This window comes from Symphalangus syndactylus, chromosome 6, assembly GCF_028878055.3.
Source record: "Symphalangus syndactylus isolate Jambi chromosome 6, NHGRI_mSymSyn1-v2.1_pri, whole genome shotgun sequence".
Lineage (NCBI taxonomy): Eukaryota > Metazoa > Chordata > Mammalia > Primates > Hylobatidae > Symphalangus > Symphalangus syndactylus.
The window spans coordinates 78,461,461-78,475,292 of record NC_072428.2 but is presented as its reverse complement, the minus strand read 5'-3'; the positions used below and the strand labels follow the sequence as shown (position 1 = coordinate 78,475,292).

Sequence of the window (13,832 nt, the reverse complement as noted above, 5' to 3'; positions counted from 1 at the left end):
TGATAATCCCATACTTAATGTAGTCACATACTTATGCTAAAGATATACACTTAGCATATTTTAAAAATTATTATTCTGTTTATCATTAATCTAAGACTAGGTTTAACCAAAATGCTGTGCCTTGATTACAGGCAACCAATATCCATTAATAAATACACTTGTTTGGATTTCACATCCATGGTTCAATTTTGCCATTTTTTTAGATAAAAGAGGTTGAAGGACAGGCCAAACTTTCATATGCTAGCATCCACATATACTGTTACTTACACAAATAAATATTTTGTTTGGGGGACTAAACTGCAAGCATTAAAAAAAAACATGATATTGCTAAGTGATATTTTTTCCTTGAAAAAATAATTGAATATTTTTAACTGTGTTCTCTCTTCTAGGCTGAATCCCAAAGTGCAAGGAATTGGCCAGAGGAACATGGAAGGCAAGTTTTAACAGGACAGGTTGCAGAGCACACAAAGATCCAGGGCAATAAAGAAAATCATGTGTTGGAGAATTTGCATGCTTTTCTGAATGGCTGGAGCACCAACGGTGAGAAAAGTTTTGCAAATCTCCAAAATCCAGTCTAGCTCTGAAATCTTCTGGTTTTGGTGATCAGAGTAGATTGGACTTTTCTCTGTGGCTCAGGCCTAGGAAAGCAGAAATAACTTTTGGCCACCAGAATACAATGTGTATTTAGACCAACTCTCTTTGTCCAGAGGTAGGAGGCACACACTATATATCTGTAAGGCAAAGACAGAGACTCTGGGCTCCTCTTTCCACCTGAGTTTCTAACTAGCTAGTGTTCCTCCCCTCTACATCCTGAAGCACAGAGCTGGGCCCCAAAGCTGAGGGTTATGGATTAGATACCATCCCAAACATTAAAGGTGTGATCTATAACGTTCTTACCCTGTCTTCTCTCTACACTCCTTGCTGGGCTTGATTTCGTGAGTACAAGTGTCAAGCTCCCACCCAAGGAAGGAGAGAAAGATCCCTTTAGTTAACATGTTTAAAGCGTCAACCCCTCTAACAGGATAGAGTGCTTGAGATACCTCAGGTCAGCACCTTGACTCTGCTGCCTGCACATCTTTGTACTGGACAAGTTATATAAGCTCTTTCAACCTCAGAGTCCTCAACTGAAAAATGGAGAAAATACCCACCTACGTCTGCGTGTGCGTGTGTGTGTGTGTGTGTGTGTGCAGAATAAAAAGCAGAGTATACGCTTAATGAGTGTTAAGATATTTTTGCTATGGTTGGTACCTTAAGAGGACAGTTAAGCGGCTTCTAGCTTCTCATATGTATTTGCAAACTCAAGCCTTTCAAATTAGTATTTAAAATATCACCAGTCTAATTATGTGGAAATTTTCCAATTAGTTAGAGAAGTAACTTGGTGCTACAAGTGGCTGGTCTGCAGCTAAAGAAAGCCACATAAACTCAATCTACCCCTTCTGCTAGTGTTCTCAGAATACCTCTTTTAAAATACATTTTTATTTATTTGTTGATTTATTTATTTTTTTTTTTTTGAGATGGAGTCTCACTCTGTCGCCCAGGCTGGAGTGTAGTGGCATGATCTCTACTCACTGAAATCTCTGCCTCCCAGGTTCAAGCGATTCTCCTGCCTCAATCTCCTGAGTAGCTGAGATTATAGGTACCCACCACCAAGACTGGCTAACTTTTGCATTTTTTTTTTTTTTTTTTTTTTGTGGAAATGGGGTTTTGCCATGTTGGAAAGGGTGGTCTCGAACTCCTAACCTCAGGTGATCCACCTGCCTCGGCCTCCCAAAGTTTTGGGATTACAGGCATGAGCCACTATGCCTGACCTCTCTTATTAAATATTAACGCCAGAGAAAACAGAACTTTTGGGCCATGAAAAGGCAGATTGTGCTGGAAAGCATTCATTCATTTATTCAATATACTGATGGCTTATTATGGGACAGGCACCATTAAGGAGCTAGTGATACAGGGTCAGACAAAAGCTGACAATAATCTTTGCCCCCAAGGGGCTATATTCTAGAGGAGGGAGACTGAAAAGAAAGAAAATAACCATAATACATAAAGTCAAATGATACAAAGGATTACGGAGAGAAAGAAGGCAGGAAAGAGGGATAGGCAGGCAATAGGGTATTCAGATAAGGCCTCATTGAGAAAGGGACATTTGAATAAAGACAAGAAGAAGGTAAGGGAGTGAGCCATGCAGATGATGGGGAAGGGCATAGCAGGCTGAAGATACAGCCAAAGCAAAGGCCATCAGGTGGGAGCAGGCCTTGTATACTCAAGGAACAAGAGGGGACAGTGTGGCAAAACTCAGTGAGTAGAGAATGGTAAAAAATAAAGTCAGAAAAACAAAGGGCCAAATTCTATAGAGTCTTTGTGAAGTTTACTCTCAGACAGGAAACCCTTAGTGTTTTGAGCAGAGAAGGGATAGGATCTGACCAATATTCAACATTACTGAGCTGATGTGTTGCAAAAGGATGACAGCAAAGAAGGGAAGAAGGAAAGAGACCAGTAAAGAGGCCACTGCAATAATCCTACAGACAGATAATGGGCCCCAAAGCTGAGGGTTATGGATTAGATACCGTCCCAAACATTAAAGGTGTGATTATGACATTTTTACCCTGTCTTCATGACTTGGACCAAGGTAGTAACAATGAAAAGTGAGCAGATTCTGGAAATAATCTGAAGATACGGCCAACAGGATTTGCTGACAAATTGAATAAAAGATTACACATATATATGTAAAATGTGCATACATATATACGTGTGTGTGTGTGTGTGTTTGTGTGTATGTATGTATCATGGAGACTCCAAGCTGGGAGGTTGGGGCTGCCATTTATTGAGATGAGACAAGTAAGATGGCAGAAGCAGCAAATGTGTGGGGTAAAGAATTGGACATCCATCTTGGACATGTGACGTTTTAGATGCCCTTTAAAGATCCTATTCAGGATGCTGATAAAAATCACTGAATATATTAGACTATGGAGCATAAGTGTACTAAAATATAGGTTAGAGAGAAGGAAAACTGTTCACCTTAACGTGGACATGAATTGGAATCATCTGACCCAAGAGATTAGCCCTTCAAAAACTAAATTTCTAAACTGCCAGCCAACATGTGTGACTAAAACCATCAAACAGATAACTCACGGAACACCTGCTCATAGATGAGCCAAAAAAGGGATATTTATGATTCTTTTCACAGCCCTGCAAGTCTGTGCATTAAGGCCTAACCTAGTCCTCTGACCCCAAGCCAATGGTGAGTCCCACAAGCAGGGCCTGAAGCTCAGAGGAGATTATTGTTTAGGCTCCAGCAGTTCTGAGGTGGTGTTGTCAGCACATTCACAAGGAATAGAAGGCGAGGCAATGAAATGGGAAACCTTTCTTTTTTCCGGATCAGGTTTAACTGCCCATCACCAAAGAACCAACCAAGTGTGGTCCAGCCAGCCTAGAAGATTAAAAAATGCAAATGTTTCATTTATGATACTCCTTCTTTAGCAACGTTTTTTGAATACTCACCAACACATGACAGAATTTTAGATACCATAGGTTTACTTTAGTTTAAACAAAATCCTTGTCGTCGTACGTCGGGGAGGGAAGGCAAGCAAGATAGGCAAACACATGTCAGTTTATAATACAGATAAACAGATTGATAAGAATTAGCAGTTAAAATGCAGAAGGCATACATTCATCCATTTATTTATATGCTGCTGTATTCCAGGAGAGGATTTAAGATGAGGAAAGGCATAAATAAGCCAGCATGTAGAGTTAAAAGACAGGAGATGCAACAAGGGGACTCAGGTACTGACTGGTTTAAGGCTCAAGAGATATCCCTCGAGCCAGTTTCCTCATCTCTAAAACAGAGGATAGACCCAGATGACCTGCTATGGTTGACTATTGGTGCAATGTTGTAGAGCAGATCTTTAGAATTTACTCATCTTGCTCAACTAAAACTTTATGTCCTTTGATTAGTAACTCTCAAACTCTCCCTGCCCTTGAGACCCTGTCAACCATCATGTCACTGATTTTATAAATTTGGCTACTTTAGATTTGTCTTTCTGTGACTTCCTTATTTTACTTTGCATAATGTCCTCCAGGTTCATCCATGTTGTCATATATTGCAGAATCTCCTTCGTTTTACAGGCTGAATAGTATTATACTGTACGTACATACCATGTTTTTTTATCCAATCATTTGTTGATGAACATGTCTTAACCTTTTTCAACTTCACAATTTATCTTATTTCCCAAAGGTACTTCTCAGCCCAGCAACAACTTCCATTTTACAGACATGCCTCCATACATGCACCTATATCATAGACAACTCATTTGCTCTGCAGTTTTTCTGTGCCTGCAGAACGGCTCCAAACTCAGGCCACTTTAACAAATGTGGCTTCCCTGAGTTCTATGACCATTCCAATGTGATCATTTCACAGCAGCACAGTTCTAGAAGAGCTGCTACCTGGGAACCTCTGGCACTTCCAAGCAGACTGGCTCTCTCATGGAACCAGCCATCATTTGGAGAGCTGAACTTGCTTCTTCAGTAAATGTTATAGCTGCTATTTGAAGAGCAAAAGAAAGAAACCACAGGGATAACTTAAGAGAGGAGCACAAGTATTTGGAATGGTGAGGGGAGATCCTGACCAATTAGGAGAAACATGAAATAGAAGATTTAAAAGTCTTGGGATTTTCTTATTATTGCTGCCTACAACTCTACTTCTTGACAGTAGCATTTCTGATCCAAACAGCAAGATGGCAAACCCAGCTCTAAAGTAACTAAATATGGCTGTAGTACAAAATATTACATTGTACATTAGGTAGAAACAGAGCAGTTATAAAGGACCCATAGTGCTTCTGAACAAGTTTTTCAGCTGCACTGTACATTTACTGCCTTAGATATCACAGCAGGTTTTCACTCCAAACCACCTAAGTGTGTAGACTTTTAAACACCACTTAAACGATCTTCTCCCAAAAGAATTAAATTACCATTTATAGCCTATTCCTCTATGAAAAATTAATGAATTTACTAGCTCCTAGGATGGAGGCCTTCATTTGTTTTATAATGAAAAAAGCTTTGATCTGCAATTCTCCAAGGCTGTGATTGTTTTTATTCTTCAGTTCTCCTCATTAAAAATAAATACCTCCGTTCTCTAAGATACACCTGCAAAGCACTTAAAACACCCATTTGAAGAATGGGAAACCTATTTTAGTCTCCCTGCTAAAGAATCTACTGTTTAAAGTGCTTCTGCAATGGGAAAAGCTCTTTTCTTCAGTACCCAGGCACCATTCTGGGTGGTGAAGGACCAAAATCCAAGGTTTGCACCTAATCACTATTTACAGAGCAAGCTCAAAGGGCAACTTCTTAAAGCCGAAGATCTAAGCTGTAATCAGAATTCCACACATATTGTCTTTTGTTCAAGAGGGAGTAATGAGTCAACTTGAAGTCAGTTTGATTCATTGAATACTTCAGGCTACACCCCTAACGCAGTCCAAACTACCAGCAGTCGCTTTTCTCTAAGAGATGCCACAAGCATTAATAGCAAAAGGCAAATGAGCTCTTAGTGTATAACCAAAAGATGGCTGGCAACAGCTAGAGTTTTCTTCTCCTATGCTATCCTATAGTAAAATGCTCTTAACTGTGGCTTAAATGTGTTATGTATTACTAAAACAAGAGAAATGTGAAGCTTTTCTAAGTGAACTAGTTATCAGAGACTACTGCTAACTCAAGCATGGTCCTTCAGGAAAACAACTACACCAAAAGCACATACTATATTTGAATAACACCATCCAGTCCACTCAGTTACCATGTGCAGATTACAGAGAGAACTGAATGAACAAACGGGATAAGTTGGAGTCATTCCCTCTGTGCATATAAGAAGGTTCTCAAAGCTATTTCCAGGACTTCGGCATTCACATCCCATTACTCACTGCTTAATTATCCAGGCTTCTGCAACATGAAATTTGGAATAATCAAAAACCCTGGACTGATCCCATCACTGGCAGTGATTGCCTAGAAGTCAATAGAAAAGACTTGAACCCTGAATTTTTCCAATCCACAGACACTGCATACTGAACCTCTGCAATAAATCAACTGCCGGAATGACAAAGCATCACCAGCAATGTGTATCCCCACTGCCAAAACTGGGGAGAGTTTCCCATTAGGAACTGTCTCTGATCTAAAGCCTCAGGTCAACAGAAAAGGGAAGGCAGTCAGTCTCCAGGGAGAGAGAGGGAGTCACGCTGTTTTAAGCAGCAGTTTTTGCCGACACTCTCATCTTGGGGAAAAGCACAAGCAGTGGCACACAAAATTGCTGTCAAGCTGTGTGCCCCCTGCCTGCCATCCTGCTGGCCACACCCCATGTCCTGGAGGAGAAGTAGGAAACAAGGTAGAACATTCTAGAAAACAAAATATACAATCCTCCAAATAAGCCACATTGCCATTTCTACCCTCTGCTACCTTAATTCAACACATACAGACAGATACATAAGGACTACAGATACTTCTTCTTAATTTTGGCACCAAATTTAAAATATACAAATGCCTCTTCTTATGAGACAAAACAGGACATGCGCAAGGGAACCAGATAGATGATTCTTCTGCCAAGATAACTGTTTTTTCCTAAGCATAAAGAGAATACATTAGAAGTTGGCTAAGATTATTTCATAGAAACAGAGACCTAAGTGTCTGTCCCAAGACATAGATGATCAATAGCCACTGTGTTGCCCCTCAAATGAGCTACAATAGTGTTGTAAGAATGGGATACTCCCCTCAATAGAACATGTTCAGCACTTAACCATCTGAAATGTGCATTACTTCTCCCAGTATCCTCTTTCCCATTCCTACACATAAAAGCTTGCACAGCATATTCGCTTTTTTCCACAATAGAAAGACTAACCATTTAGCAAAATAATAACAATATTAATAATAATACATCAATAGGTAATAGCTTGTCCTTACCAAAAACCAGATGTACATGCAATTGTATGTCTAACTAGAAAAATAAACTATGTTTTTAGAAATTGTAATCTTAGCTGTGCATATGCAACACATAAGCAGAGTCTGCAGAGCTCTCTTATACTCTGCACTCTCTCATTCCTCCCTGTTAAAAATGGAAGACATCAGTCTTCTGTCTTCAGCATGCAGCCTCAACTTCTCTGAACACTCCCTAATTCATGTTCTAGAGATATTCACTGATTTCATGACATTCCACTGCCCTCCTGTGTTTCTGCTCACCTCTCATTCCCACTGAGGGGAGGAACCAGAAAAATAATACCTATAATGTCATTTTCCTAATAGAAAATTCTATCACCCATGAGCTATGAGCATCTAACTCCAATCTAGATGAAAACTCCTGTTTCTGATGTCCCTGAGGTAATAGTATCTTTGGCTATATTTCAGCAATGCAATTTCACCCAGAAGATATTTATAGAGGATCTTCCACATGCCAGCACTGTACTTGGCTCTGGGAAACAAAGAAGCATGCGACGGTCTGGCCATCCTGTGGAGAAGCTGACCTGCCAGCATTCCCCGGACACTATGTGAGGTACTCTGTTGGAAGCATGTGCAAACAGCTAGGGGCAAGAGTGACAAAGTCTTCTTAGTAGTCAACCTCTGCAAAGTTCATCTAAAAAATCCAACACAGGGTTTTCAAATGCAGTGTGCCCTTAGGTTGACAAATGAATTCAACATGCAAGAACCTGAGGGTGGGAGGGGCCTATTCAAGAGCCCTGACTATCTTCCCACCCTAATCCTGCTGAGTCCTGTGCTCCAGGAAGGATTTTCCAGGCTCTAATCTCTTATAACATAATATTCTCCTTCTGACCCCTTTATCTTTTCTTTAACCTTAAAACCTAATAGATGGAGTCCTAAGAGTTGGAACAAAAGCCAGTGAGCAGTAATGGCATTAGGAATTCATTGCCTCCTTTGCAATACTCATATCAGATCCCAAGCCTTTTACTAACATAATTTGCTTTTCTCCCATTGTGAACCCCACCCTCCACCCAAATGGAAACACTCCCTGTAGTTCTCAGAGGCGTTACCCTTTTACACTTTCCTATCTTTGACATGCTGCATCCATTGCCATAATGTTTTCCCTCCTTTTCCTACGTGTCCAACCATCAAGTCAGCTCAAATGTCTCCTCCTATACCACCTTCATCCGAATAAAGGTGCACTTTATTCTGCACCAAGCTTTCTTTTTTATTCACACTACGTTTATTGAGGCTTATCCTATGCTGTGCTTGGTTCTGAGGATGTAGAAATAAATGAATACAATTTGCTCCAAGCCCTCAGGAGACTCGCAGAAACACATAAATATAGAAATGCAATACAAAAAGATAAGAGATTTAATAAAAGTTCCCAGAATTCTTTTGTGTCCCGAGACACAAAAGACACAATATTACCTCCTTGGGTGGGTCACAAAGAGGGACTTATCACCCCTTCTAAAATTTAAGGTGTTTGAAGGGCAGGTCAATGTCTGGTTCAGGCATCTCAAGGTGCACTAACACAATAAACTATAAAATAAAATAATCAATGCATGCTTGAATGAAAGACATATCAAATTCACCCTGTGGATCTCACTTTATGCACGGGCCACTTTAACAAATGCTGCCGGAAAACATGAAGACATGCTATTCCAGTCCCACTGAGAAGGGGTAAGACAAGTACATCACTTAGCTCTTAGTTGTCCCTGAATTGAACGTGAAATCAGAAGCCATTCAAGTGAACAGGTCATCATTAACTGCAAAAGCTGCCAAAGAAACTGGATTCAACTCTTTGGGCATTCACTGAGCTGCTGGCTCAAAAGTCTCTGAAACCCAAACCATGAAAACTAATGAGCAGAGAATCTAGGAGGTGTTACAGAGCCAGTGTACCGATAGAACCAGGATTACCTAACTGTCGCAGCACCCAGGATGTGTCGGAAAATGATTTAAAGCTTAATTTTTAAGGTGGTGGTTTGGTGTCAAAAACTGTGACTGATGAACTTTATAATGTTCCAACCTACATGTTAAGTAAAAAACCTGAATGCCTCTTCACTCATGGGCAAAACTTGTCACTCACTAATAAGTCTCCGATTTCATTTTGTTTTAGTGGAAATAAAATGGTTAGTAGTATGACCTTTTCTGGAAGGATAACACCAGGATTATGGAGGAAGATTTTTCCAAGGATTAAGACAATCGGGCTGGGCTGTAGACAGAGCACGGAACACCTACTAAGTGCTGGACACAGTCATAGGCTTTGGGGACACAGCCACAAGTAAAAGAGATGATCATCTCTACTATCTGTTTAAGGTTATAGATGAGTAAATAAGTGAATAATTTAGTATATCTGCTGGTGATGATTACTATAGAGCAAAATAAAATAAAAACAGGATCACAGACTTTCTTTGTTCTGGGGCAAAGAAAATTTTCAATTTTCAATTGCCTGGTCAGGGAAGGCCCAAGTGAAAAAAATGCATAAATCAGAATTGGTGATATAAGTAAACAATCATTTACAGAGCATAAGCTATGTACAAAAATACTATTAGGCATTGTCAAGTATTAAAATCAAAACAAGATGCTTTGTACACTTAGGATCCTTAAAGCATTTAAAAACAATTTTAATTGGCATAAATTACATATATTTATGATTTACAACATCCTTTTTTTTTTTTTTTTTTTTTTTTTTGAGATAGAGTTTCACTCTTTATGCCCAGGCTGGAGTGCAGTGGTGTGATCTTGGCTCACTGCAACTTCCGCCTCCCGGTTCAAGTGATTCTCCTGCCTCAGCCTCCCGAGTAGCTGGGATTACAGGCATGCTCCACCACACCCAGCTAATTTTGTATTTTTTAGTAGAGATGAGTTTTCACCATGTTGGCCAGGCTGGTCTTGAACTCCCGACCTCAGGTGATCCACCCGCCTCGGCCTCTCAAAGTGCTGAGATTACAGGCATGAGACACTGTGCCTGGCCAACATCATGCTTTCATGTATGAATACACTGTGAAATTATTAAATCCTTAAAGTCCCATAATGGAATAAGATGCAGACAAAAATGGCTAATACAAGGCAGGTGACAATAAGTCCTGATAAAGGGATTTAAAGTCTTCAGATCAGACTACGGACATCAGAAAGGTCCTCAAGGAGCTTCAGGCATTTGAAACAGACCTTAAAGAAGGGACAATGTCTTTGGGAGGCCGACGTGGGCAGATGAAGTCAGGAGTTTAAGGCCAGCCTGGCAAATATGGTGAAATCCCATCTCTACTAAACATACAAAAATTAGTCGGGCGTGGTGGCGTGTGCCTGCAATCCCAGCTACCCAGGAGACTGAGGCAGGAGAATCACTGGAATCCAGGAGGTGGAGGCTGCAGTGAGCCAAGATCGCGCCTCTGCACTCCAGTCTGGGCGAGAGAGAGAGACTGTGTCTCAAAAAAAAGAAGGGACAATGTTTGCACAAGTCAGATGGTGGGGATGGAGATTTGAAGAGTAGGACCCTTGAATATGAGAACTCTAGTTTAAGCTACTAGGAAAAGGAGTAATCCAAACATACAATCATTTCTCCCAGGTCCCGCTGAAATCCAGGTCTAATGTTCTCATGCAGTGGACCAGTGAGTGATTAGGGTGGCTGACTAACTCCAGAGAAGCCTTTGTTTCTCATTATTGATTCAATACCTTTGATTGAGCACTCACCATCTGGCAGTTACTATGCTAGGCTCTGAGGAAAAGTCACTTAAGACTCATGCCTGCCCTTAAGAATATCATAGTTTAGGACCGGGGAGAGATGAATGAGTCAGTGATTGGCATTCAGTGCCACAGATGCACAACTGGAGTTAAGCACAGGCCCTGCGGAAATGCAGAAGAAAGGCATCCTGATCAGCAAGGGAGTTTGTGGAAGGCTTTCCAGGCAGCCAGATCCTTGAACTCATTTGCATGTGTTTAATTAAATTGTTATTTTCTTGATTACAAAATACATCTATACTTGCAGAAACTTGCAAAATAAAATAAATTATAAATATAAAGATATAAAAATCACCTATAATCCTATCATCTAAAGAGCTTCTATTAATTTGAAGATATTTCCTTCCAGTGATTTTTTGCAATCTCTCTTCCACTCCCCACTTAACATACAGACAGTAATGTACAAATGGGAAAACATATACATGTGTTTGTGTTTCATACTCTTGTCATTTAATGTTATAGGTTTTATCTTATCAAAAAATCTTTGACAATACAAAGCTAATAGCTATGTAATATTGCACAGTATTTATTAAATCAATCCCTTACTGCGTATTTAATTGCTTCAAATACAGTATTTTTTGCTATTATAAGTAGTAGCAATAAACATATTTGCACATAAATATATATTTCATTAAAACAGATTCTTAGAGGTGGCATTATTAAGTCAAAGAGAACCTAGATTTTAAGAAGTTGGCTTGAGTTTTGAAGAACAAATAAAAATAAAATACTAGGAAATGGAAGAACAGGGTTGACACAAGGAATTGTATGTACAAAGGTCTCTCATGAAACAGCATGACAAGGTTCAGGAAATTCAAGTCATTTGGTAAGGCTAGATCAAATGGTGTATGTGTGCTGGGTGAGGGAGTGGCCTAATAAAGACGAAGCTGGAGAAATGGGCAGACAACAAAGCATGAACAGCCTTGGGAGCTGAGTTATAGAGATCTAACTGATCATACAGTAGTTAGTTATGAGGACCTCTGAAATATTTTAAGAGGTTCATGATCCTGTTTGTGATTTAGAAAGGTAATGCTTGCAGCAATGACAGATAGCTGCAGCTGGCAGAAAAGACATTTTTGAGGGCTACTGCAGCGATCCAGGAGCACAGTAAAAATTACCTTAAGCAAGACAGCAGAAATGCACAAAAAGGATACATACGTGTTTTCAACATTTTCATTCCCACTAATTAGTTACTGCTGTATTTCTTAAATGTCAATTTCCAGTTTCAAAGTACACCTTTTCAATCAATTCCAAAATCTTCTGAGCATTTTTTAAAAACTTTTTCCAAACCACTACATCCAGGCCTCTCAAATCATTTTCTTTCCTATACCCAATGTTCATAGCTGCTATAAAAACAGGCTTTTGTCATATTAAATCTGTATGATAAAATGGAAAAGCTAGTCAGGGCAAAGAACCTCAGCTCATGTCTTCGATCATTCTTTAGCAAGTCACTAATGTTCCCTCTTCCTTGAAAGGACGCTTTAGCACTAGTTCAACAATACAGTCTTTTTTGTTGTTGTTGTAATCTATGCATACCTATGATTTTATACTAGATTCGTAGGAAAAGATTAGTTGAAAAACTTTATTTTTACTGGAAAACACATTTGCTTCAGAAACTTAAGTCAATTAATATTGATTCAATAAAGCAAGGTAACTGAGATCATGGCTTAAGGCTGACTGGCTTCAAATCCTTGTTCCACTACTAACCTAGCATGAGACTTGGAGAAATATTCTGAACCTCAGTTATCTTACTCTTTTAGTGGGGATTTTAAAAAGTACCTCCTTTTTGTGAGGTTGGTCAATGGGTACAAATATACAGTCAGAAGGTGTAAGTTCTAATGTTCTATAGTAGAGTAGGGTGACTCATTAGCAGCAACATATTGCGTATTTCAAAGTACCCGGAAGAAAGAACTTGAGATGTTCCCAGTACATAGAAATGATAAAGACTCAAGGTGATGAATGTCCCAAATATCCTGACTTGATCACTACACATTCTATGCATGCAACAAAATATCCCATGCCCCCATAAATATGTAAAATATTATGTATCCATGAACAAAGTACCTCTTTTTTTGATGTGTGTGTGTGTGTGTGTACATGCACTCACACATGTGTGAAGATAATTGAATTAATACATGTAAAGCACTTAGAAAAGTAAATGAATGATACATAGCATGTGTTCAATAAATTAAATAATTATAATAATTATTCAAAAAAGGGATACATAGAAAGGATATTAAGCTGCTTGAATCTACAAGATTTGGTGATTGATTCCAAAGACAGTAAAGAACCCCTATAACTTCCCACATAAGAGGCAGGGGTGGCATAACAGCTGCAGCAGCAGTCAGGGAAGAGAGAGGCTGAGCCACACACTGGGGTTGATCACTCCATGGACAGAAGCAGCTGAGCTCTGATGGATATTTAAATAAAACTGCATATCCTAAGGTCATTGTAGTATGCACAGCACACAGGGCTTATAAAGTCTTATATAAAAGGTTTAGTAATGTAATTTTAAATAATATTTCTTTTCCTTGGACCCACATTTACATTACTCATGCTGGGATTTCACCCACTTGGTATGGCCATTTCCTATTTAAGAGTTACTGTTTTCATTTCCTCATCTTCTCTTGGCATTCCTGTCCTTAGAATCCAACAGCACCCACCACCAGAGGAGGGGAAGCCACTCATGCTGTAAACTCAGAGCGAACAGGACACACTTGATCAACAAGCATGGAACATATCCTACTCCAGGTACACCGTCTCCTGAGATGGGCTGGTCTCCGGAGAAATATCCCTCCCTCTAGCTCCATACCTTTACTAATTGTTACTAATGACAGGAAACCTAAGATGAATTGCTGCATGTTCAAAATTAACTATGTGCAAATAGGATTCAAACTAAGAATTGACTCACAACTTGTTTTTATCCTTCTATTTATTTTGACAGGTTCTTATAATTTGCTTATATAGGAAAATTACGTGTATGTGTATATATATGTATATATATAAACTTCATAAAAATATATACTTCATAAAGAATACATATTTAAATAGTTGTCTACACAACACAACTTCCATCACCATATATTACATAAGGAGATTTCTAGATTTAACCACCAAAAAATACAATCCAAACATTGCACTTAGGA

General features: G+C 39.3%; 1 long non-coding RNA gene across 1 annotated transcript; it reads left to right on the top strand.

Annotated features, from left to right (window-relative positions):
* Positions 1–4,359: 4,359 nt before the first annotated feature.
* On the top strand, positions 4,360–13,560 carry LOC129484763 (uncharacterized). Its single transcript, XR_008658516.2, has 3 exons — positions 4,360–4,604; positions 7,378–7,522; positions 13,333–13,560. It is a non-coding gene; the product is annotated as an uncharacterized lncRNA (long non-coding RNA).
* Positions 13,561–13,832: the final 272 nt, after the last annotated feature.